The sequence below is a fragment of the Carettochelys insculpta genome, chromosome 17, assembly GCF_033958435.1.
Source record: "Carettochelys insculpta isolate YL-2023 chromosome 17, ASM3395843v1, whole genome shotgun sequence".
In the NCBI taxonomy this organism is placed as follows: domain Eukaryota; kingdom Metazoa; phylum Chordata; order Testudines; family Carettochelyidae; genus Carettochelys; species Carettochelys insculpta.
In genome coordinates, this window is record NC_134153.1 from 29,475,904 (window position 1) to 29,486,169 (window position 10,266).

The window sequence follows — 10,266 nt, forward strand, 5'->3', positions numbered from 1 at the left end:
TTTGAGAACTGTAGGTTTGCAAATATTGAGACTCTACTGTACTGTTTATTTTATTGCTTTCTCACTATAGCAGCTCCCAAAGGCCTCAATCAGATCACGACCCTATTTGCAAGACACTCGTCAACCCCATAGACAGGCACAGCCTCTGTCCCACTGTCCTTACAGGAAAAGATTTCTGGAAAGCAAACACCGAATTCAGAAATATTGGTATTGGCACCAAATTCCTGAGTCTAAGAATTATGGCCATTCCATCAGAGAAGCACATTGTACTGTTCCTATACATCCAATCAACAGTAACTATCACAGCTCAGACTTTGGATTTCGGATACCAAATACTTGCAACAAATTGTTTGGCCACCATCTGCTGAAGAAGATTTGATTGCAGACGACTTTGAGGAAGGGTTTGTCTAAAACACTGAATATGGCAAGCTGGTATGTATATATACCGCACACAGAGCAGTCAACAAGCCTTGCTGGGCCCCTGGGAAAGCCAGGGGAACCCATCTCTGCATCCCACGAGAGGCGGGGCCTCTTGCAGAAGAGGCAGGGCTGTGGGTAGCCAGCCCTCAGTGCCTCCCAGAACACACTACGCCATACCTCCCACCCTCCATCCATAGTGCTAAAAGGCCCAGGGCTCCAGACGCTGCTGTGTGGCACCAGTGGCAGCCAGGAGCTCTGGGCTTTTTTATATCACTGGGCCCTCGTTCAAGTGCCCCCTTTGTTCCCCTGACCCTGCACTACTGAGCTGTCCACTACCTATCCTTGTGGCTCCTGCTAGAAGCCTGAGGAAATGGGAGTTAATTCAGCCGCACTAGGGAGCTTTTAATGCAGGCAGTGGAGTACACAGGGGCACTTAGTGTATCCCGTGGTGAACGTGGGGCAGATTCACACCCCAGCTTGCCACAAAGCATTCAGCCCGATCCATAAATCTGAACCATTTTTCCCCTTCTCAAGCAATGGGCTTTTCAGGCCAAGGAGGTAGGCGCATTAGCCCAGCAGTCATGAGACGCTCGCACTGTTGTATTTATTCTGCGGATAAATAGGAAACTTCCTGTTCCAGGGCTATGTGCCCAGCTCCCTTCACCAGTAAGACATTCACACAGGCAAAAGAGACCAGTTCAGCAACAGTGTAAATTAGTACCACAGAACAAATCAGGCTCTGATGCACATTTTGACAGGGTACTATTGCCACTTTCTCTTGTGTGTGCAGGAGGAGGCATGTGGATGGAGAAGTTTATCTGGAGTGCTGCCCGGGAGTATTTCATACCCTGGCCCGAAACATTGTTGTCATGTGATCTCTCTAAGGGAATTTAGCCCCAGCATTTACACTGTGTACTAAATGAACAGCTACGCAACTTCATGAACAATATTGAAGGTCTAGTTTGCAAATTGGATGCAAATATGTAATTTACCCAGGAATATGTTTTACATCTGATTAGTGAAAATTATCCCATGAAGTTGCTGAAAACAGCTTATGGGTTTGGTTGATTACTTTAATTATCAGCTCTGTTTCTGTGGCTCTGGGGGTGCTATGTGATGGCTGTAGAGAACCCTTTAGCCTAACTTTGTGGCTTGCTCGTGGAGCTTCCACTAAAGCTAACTCAGGTCACCAGATCCTAGGTACCATTCTAATGTTACTATTTAAAACCTTAATCGCTTTTTAAGTTAGAGCTGAAGCAACTCATCTTTTGTTTTGTTTAACTCTTAGGCACCACACTAAAGTACTTTGGAAAATTTCACCTGAGTCTGATTTTCAAAAGCAATTTAGCCTCTGTGAAAATGTCAGGCCAGAGGGCTGCTCCAGAGTAAGGAAAAGGCAGCCCAAAAAGGGTAAAAGGCCAGCTAATTAGAGATGCAAGGCTTCACAACAATTAGGAGCAGCTGGCAAGGAGCTGGCCCACGCAGACTGAGGCCAGCTGACTCCACCTCAGCCTGCTCATAGCCTATAAAAGCCTCCTCAATTGAGGGTGGGGGGCAGAGAAGAGTAGGACAGGTAAGGAGATTGCAAGTGCCTAAGAAGGACTAATAGTGAAAGAGCTAGAGACAGCAGTAGGGGAGGCACAGAAGGAGTGGCTGGGCTGCCTGCCCCAGGAACCAAATGCCTGGCAAAGGAGGAAGGCTTCTGGCCCAAACACTGGCCAGGGTATGAGGGACCCTTGCCCCAGGACTTTGGGTCAGATATTTGAAGGCAATTTGGCTACTAAAAATGCAAATAGGTGCCTGGAAGTGTCCTCCAAAGTGTCTAATTCTCATAGATTTCTGCAGGAGTTAGATGCATAGGCACTTCAAAAGCCAACTTGGCACTCTTATGGACATAAGAGCCTAAATTCCTCTGTAAGTAACCTGTAACTTGTCATTGCTTGAAACTATCTAGTGGTCTGGGCACTAACATGGGATGCAGGTGAGCCAGGTTCAACTCCCTCCTCTGTCAGATACGGAGAAAAGAATTGCCCTTAAGTCTCCTACTGCTATGAAGAGAGTGTGTAAGCTATGGGGATTTGCTGGGATACAGGGCTCACTCGATAACTCCTTGGTAACAGAGAGAGCTGTGTTAGTCTGGCTTCTATCAAAACAAAAACCAGTCATATAGCACTTTAAAGACTAGCAAAATAATTAATTAGGTGACGAGCTTTCATGGGACAGAGTCACTTCTTCAGATCATAGCCTTATTATAAGGACTTTTACATACTTTGATGTTTGATATAACACTTAACTTCCCCACCTGTACCCCCCTCTTTCTGCTCTTCTATCTGATTTGTCAATCTTGACAACCATTTTTCTGATTTGCCAAGCTTGATAACAATTTTAGTCCTTTGTGCTTTATATATTGAGTCTGTTCTGGTGTGGCTATGATCTGAAGAAGTGGCTCTGTTGCACAAAAGCTCATCACCTAATAAATTATTTTGTTAGTCTTTAAAGTGCTACTGGACTGTTTTTTGTTTCAATAGCTCCTTGTGAAGTTGTTGCCTGGGGCCAAAAAGAGCATAAGAATATCCCTGTGGCCCAATGATTAGACCCAGGTGCCAGAGACCCCTCAGCATCAACAATGAATATCTATGAATATTGGACTTAAGCACCTAAAGTGCCAGTTGGGTATGCAAGTACCCCTGGTGAATCCCTGCCCCAGACGTTGCAGGAAATGCAATTTAGGCCATGTCTACACGTGCCCCAAACTTTGAAATGGCCATTTTGAAGTTTACTAATGAAGCGCTGAAATACATATTCAGCGCTTCATTAGCATGCGGGCAGCAGCGGCGCTTCGAAATTGACGCGCCTTGCAGCCGCACGGCGCGTCCAGACGGGGCTCCTTTTTGAAAGGACGCCACCTTCTTCAAAGTCCCCTTATTCCGATGAGCTCATGGGAATAAGGGGACTTCAAAGTAGGCGGGGCCCTTTCGAAAAGGAGACCTGTCTGGACGTGCCGCGCGGCTGCAAGGCGCGTCAATTTCGAAGCGCCGCTGCCGCCCGCATGCTAATGAAGTGCTGAATATGCATTTCAGTGCTTCATTAGTAAACTTCGAAATGGCCATTTGCATGGCCATTTTGAAGTTTGGGGGACGTGTAGACGTAGCCTTAGGCTCCTGTGTCGTTGTCTTCTGGCCTAAATGAATACCATAGATTATATTCTTTCTTTCTGCAATAAAACAAAATAACCAAACAGAAGTAGCAGGTTTTTGGAGTCTGGCAACTATCATAATTTTAAGAGTATCACAATTCAGAATTTTTTTGTCTGTGTTTTAATTTTAGTGTATGAACTGGTGAGTTGGGATTTGGGCTGACGTAGATGTTTTTCTTCTAGTTATAATCTGTGACTGCTAGGTGAGGCATTGAGATCAGGCTGATCATGGAAAATGGTTTTGCAGCTTCAGCCTGAAACAGTAGAGGGAGAACTGCCATGCCATAACAATAGTGTACGTACAACATCTTCCAGGTGGGGGACCCAATCCTACCCAGGCGCTGGGCTCCCCATGAGTGCAGTACTGTGCCCCCTGTTACCATCAGGTCAACCTCATTTGGCACCACACACAGCTGGGGCTCTTGGAGTTCCACCCTATCAGGTGGTCTGTTTCTGGCTTTTGATCTTTGCCTGATTTTCCTTGTCTGCTCTGGGGAGCTGGTTCAGTCACCCAGCCCAATCATCTAACCTTCCTTTTTACCATTTTTAAGCCAGGATGCTAATCTCATAGCACTGAAACAATATTTTGTCTTCAGTGAGCAATGTACACATCAATGATAAACCTCAATTGACTTCAGTGGGGCAGGAATGGGTCCTGTAGATAGCAAATTCATATGGCTTAGCACTTTTACAGGCGACTAACTTTGTACAGTGTCTTCCTGAAATAGTTCCTGACACATGGAAGCAGGGGCCAAGAAGACTCCTTGGCTGTGCCTTTTCCCAAAAGTATGAAGTCAGAGAAATTCTCCACTCCACCTACCCAACTACCTCTTTGCCTACTAAGACACAGCCCCCCCACTCCCCTTCAACTCTATTTTCTATCCCTTTTCTCTGTCAGAGAATTTATTTACTTCTCTACATATTTTTCTGTGGATGATATTGTACTTTAGTATACAAATGCTAATGAGTAATTTACACCAGTCCATACCTTTTGAGACCTTTACTTGGCTCTCACTCCATTGAGTCCGCCATTGATGGTACAGGAATTTCAACCAATATATCTCTGGTATCTGCTAGCCCCCATAGTGAAGAGTTCCAGCTTGGTTACTACACACTCTGATTCTGCTTTTCTATGTTGGTGGCACATTCTGGTATTTACTGTGCTGTACTAGGGCTGGTTGCCATCATCAACTAGTCTATGAAAAGCAGCCATTATTTACTGGCATCCTGTGCTTCCCCACTGTTACTGTAAATAGCATCAATGAAAAGGTGTGTAATGAGCCCATCCCCCACCCCACTCATAGGAATATATTAGCATAATTCTCACCAGTAGCATCTGATTCGAAGGCACACCCCGGATGTGAGGTGAGAATCTGCCTGTCTCGCCTGTAGACAGGCTGTTATCACACACTGTTCGGCAAAGAAATTATTAACATCGCCAACATGTGGATTTTGAAAGCTGAGCTCCTGAGAAACCTTATTTATCATTAAAAAAGGAAGTAGAAATATGATGTTTCCCACACCCTTTAAGTGCGTTATACATTACTTCTGGTCTTTTCAGGCACCATCTGCCACCCCTTTTCAAAGCCAATGCCAGTCACTTCTAGCAAGCTGAGAAATATGTGGGTGTCCTGCCACATTACTTGACAGTAAACATCCAAAATGCTGCAATATCACAATGGGAAGACTGTCGCTCTGCAATAGTATTTCATAAGAGTACTAGAGATCACTTATCACAGAGATGTCAATGGAAGGTACGTAGGTAGTTGAGCTACAATAAGTAATTTCTTTACCCTTTGACCTTGCAGGCTCCCCACGTGTAAAACCCTCACTGAGGTCAAGGAGAGTCTCACATGTGAAGGTCATGCAGCACTGGACCTGGAATACAACCGTTCTTCCAAGTGCTCAGTAAGCAAATCTTTTTAAATGGGTGCACAGCAGAAACCAGTGCCATATCTGAGCCCTCCCCCTGCGTGTCTGTCAGGGCCCAGAGTCCCAGCTTGTCTTCCAGCAGAGTATTAACTCCTTGCTTAGATCTTCCATGCAGGCACAGGGAGGGGTAACAAGGCAGGGCTGGAGGCTGAAGTCCAGCCACACATTCAGGGGAATAAAGGACTTTCTAAGGGTATGTCTTCACTATGCAGAAGATCAACCTGGTAAGAGTCAATCTTCCAGGATTTGATTTCACATGCCTTGTAGGGATGTGCAAAATCAAACTATCTGGGGTCGACAGTTGACCCCTCTACTCATTATTGCAAGAAGTAAGGGAGGTGGATGGAAAAGTTTCTCCCATTGACCACCCTCTGTGAGGACAGCCAGATAAGTCAATTGTAGATAAGTTGATACAAGCTACACAACTGCCGTAGCTAGAATTGCATATCTACAATTGACTTTAAAGTCTGGTGTATGCCTGGCCTAAGAGCTAGATCCTCAACTTCTGTATACTGGTGGAGGTCAGTCAGTTTACACAAGCTGACAATCTGGCCCTGTAAAGAAGGGGCTTGCCCATCAGATGTGAGGAAGGCCTTTGAAAAAGCAAGGCATTAAGGCTCCCACTCAGTGGCCCAAGGACTGGGGTGTACTCGAAAGGGGAAGTTCTTACCTAGCCATATTAAACTCTCTTTGTTTTCCTGGTGTACACAGGGCATCTTGTCACAGACACTAAAACTTTAAGAGTATGTCTACGCTGCAGTTGAAGCTGTAATTTCCAGCTCAGTCAGACGTCCATGTGCATTGTTCAGTGTAGCTGAGGCAGCATGAGCAGAGACACAGGCTAGCCACTGATGTGAACCTTGGGATATTGGGCAGGACTGTACCTAGATGTCTAACCCATCTTGCTGCCCACAATGTCACAGCTGCATTGCTAGTTTTAGGGCCCTAGCTTGATCATATCTGCCATAGCTACATTGACTCATCCCCAAAAAGTACCCCTCTCACTGCAATGTAGCGTTACCGTTGGGCTCAAATGAGGAACCAATAGCTTCACTCCAGCAGAATGCAGCCAGCAGAATGCAGAGCTACTAATCTAATCTTTTCAATTAGGGTAAGAACACTTCGCATTTGTCTAGCCTGATGGCAAGCACTTAAAGCACTGTGTAATTCTCATTTAATTCTCAGAACAACCCATGAGTAGTTTAGTATCATTAGAACCCATTTTACTGAGTACATTGTGTTATGTGAGTGTGTAGGAATTTCTGTGTAGTGAGTCAGTGGCAGAGTCAGGAATAAAACTCAATCATTCTGACTCCAAGACATCTGATCCAACCACCAGCTGATAATTTTTCTGTCCTATTCATCCAAAGCCTGCAGTAATCAAACAAGTTTCCCCATTGAACTCAGTGGTCCATGGATCAGCCCCTATACTGACAGTAAAACAGCATCTCACTGTCTCATGTTTTCTACCTCAGCGGCTACCAGTAATCTGCAAGAGGGGCAAGATTTAAAAAGAAGTAGTCGAGTCTCTGATTTGGCTAAGCCATTGTATCACCATGACTAGCAATCTAAGGCTTGGTCAATACTAAGTAGGTAAGTCGATGGCAGATACACAATTCTAGCTATGGCAATTTTGTAGCTAGGATTGACTTATCTGCAATCAATATACCTTGCTGTCCACACAGAGGGAGGTCAACAGGAGAGGTTCTCCTGCTAGCCTCCCTTACTCCTCACGATAGTAACTCCGAAAGATTGACCCTGAGCAGGTCAATCTTCCCTGCAGTATAGACAAGCCCAAAGACTATGGAGCACCCTCAAGTCTTCATACAACAGCACATGGCTGAAGGGAAGAGATAGGCACTGATCTACAGTGGTGGAGTTACATCATTTTAGTGCATATGACAGAAGGTTTAGTCCAGTCACCTCCAACCTTTTAATGAAAGCACCACAAAGTCAGCTCAGTGATGTTTTTGGAAATAGACATGATCCAGGTCAAGCAGCATGAATCCCTTCTACCTAACTTCTACTTGACTCCGGACAGTGGTACATACATAGGGTATTGTGGCTCATTCATTTCCACAAAAAGGAACAAGAATCGTATCTGCATTAAAATCAGGATAGAAGGTCAGTCACATTAAAAAAATGAACATGTCCTTCCAAGCCGAGGGGACAGCTCCTAGTCTGACAGTGATGATTCTTGTACACAAAAGAAATTTAAGCAAAAATGCAGAACAATGATAACAGGAAACAATGGAAAATGGCAGCTCCATAAGGTTTTCCTTTTGCATTAGTTCAGGTTCACTGGTACCACCTGTTTAGTTTCACCTTTTCCCACCAATTTCTTATGTAAAATTCAAGGTTACCCCCTATGTTTATATTTGGGTATAATTTGAGTGTAATTTGGTACATAATTAGTGTAGAATAGAAGACTGAGTATTTAACTGCCCATACATCCGCCTCTAATTTAAATAATTCCTAATATATCTAACTAGTCTGTCTCAGATTGCACTGGTGGGTACTGAACTGGGGATAATGAAATAAGGAATGTGGGGCGGGGGGGGGGGAAATGATCACAAATTAATGGTATGAAAACCCCCCTGGGAATACCTGTGACCTGATGCCCCTTAATGTGGTCAAGCTTTTTGGTGTTGAAACTCTGTGATTAGTCATTAGAACAACTTGCGTTCTAGGAAACATTTTCCAAGCAGATGCCCCACAGTTTCTGCCAAGGGCTGAAATAGATAGAAGCCAGTAGCTGCATGATCAGACAGTTTTCATGAGCCAGGCTAGAATGCCACTGCCCTCAAACTCATGTGCAATTGAAGTGGTGAAGACTGTGAAGCTGCTTATACCTCTTTATGTTCCAATAGCACTACTGGAATTTTAAGCCCCGATCTGGGAACTAGTTGAGCATGTTCCTAATTTTATGCGCTCGAGCACATACCTAAACTTAGACATGTGCTTGAGTATCTTGCTGAACTGAAGACTTGTATACAATAGCCAGAAAAAGAATTTAATAGAAAGGGTCAAAAAAGTGAGTTCCTGTCCCCCAGGAAATGCTGTTATTTTTTATTTAACTTCACCCAGATAGGAACAAAACTTCAAAATCTTGGAATTTTTCACAAAATGAAATATTCCAAAGCAATATAATATAATATAATATAATATAAAGTCTAAACAAAATGTTTTGACCTTACCAGCCCAAAATTTGGCAAAATTGATATGTTTTCCCAAAACATTTTGATTTAGTCAAATTAGTATTTTCCCCCAAACAAAATGCTTCTTGAAAATTTATTGACCAGCTCTAGAGTTACAGCCTCAAAACATAAAACCGAAACTGAGCCAAGCCTCAGAGCCATGGTAGGTTTGCCACCTGGCTGTTTTTCACCATCTGTGCCACATCTATGGTCTTCATCAGTCTAATATTTTGATATTGGGGTTGGTGTCAGAGGCAAGATGTTGCTTTGTTACAGCTCCTCATTATTTTAGCAAATCAAGATGCATCTTCTTTAACTAGAGATGGTACCAACCAGGACGTCCTAATTCCAAACACCCATACATCACTCAAAAACTTTCGAAAGGTTTAAATTCAAATTCAAATTTGGATTCAACTTTTGTGCCTTTTTAAAGTAAATGCAGAAAATTCAGCCCTGACCCACAGGCGTGGGGGCTGACCCAAGAGAAGCAAAAACCTGTAGCAACTGCTCCGACAGAACAACCAGTGTTGTTTTACATGCTCAGAGTTCTCTCATTTTATTATTCAGCATACTGCGGTGCATGCAACCATGCTTGCATGTTTCTAGTGAGAAGGACGCTGGCTTCTAAACAGGTTAGGCTGCTGCTTTGACCTCTCTCTGTCACTCTTTGGAGACAATGTGTTTGTCTGTGGAAATCCAAGTGGGTGCCTTGTGATTTGTTAGTATGCAATGTTTCCTCTGGCACATACTGTAAACTCCTGGCAGCAGAGATCATGCTTTGTCTCCGAAGCACTCACGAGAACTATGGTGCTTTATAATTCATATTAGGGCAAACCTGACATCTTTAGTCAACTCCTACTTCCTAAATGTGCAAATTAAACCAATAGGAATCTTGCCTGTGTTACGAACTGAGTAAGATCTTCAGAATTTGAAATTTGAATTTACCAGGCCAATAATTTTAATCTGTCTAGGTACTTACATGTTTCCTGTTGCCACAATAACTGAGTACCTTGCCATTTGTAATGTATTTGTCCTGCCAATAATTCATATGAGGAAAGGAGGTGCTATTATTATCCCATTTTATAGATGGGTTACTGAGGCACAGATAAATTGCATGCCTTGCCTTTAGGTCGAATGGGAAGACTGTGATAGAGATTTGAACCTGGGTTTCCCAAGCCCAGCAATCACATCTAGACCATCCTTCCACTCAATAAAAAGCCGTTAGACACCAGTTCTACCAAGCAAACTAAACATAACCCTCCAACAAGTTCCAGGTAGGCTGAATTTTTCCCAGACAAAATCCAGTGGCGCCCACTCCCAGCTCTTTCAGGGATCCCATACAGAACCCTAACATGAATATACCTGGGCACAATGTTCTCCATGCCATAGCCATATCTTTGGGTTCCCTCCTGTCCCCACCCACGCCGCCCCCTTCACCCTGCCACCTCAGAGCCATTTTATGTGCACCCCAAACCAGCATGTCTCATTCTGCAGCTGGAAGCCTTGCTCCCAAATGTAACC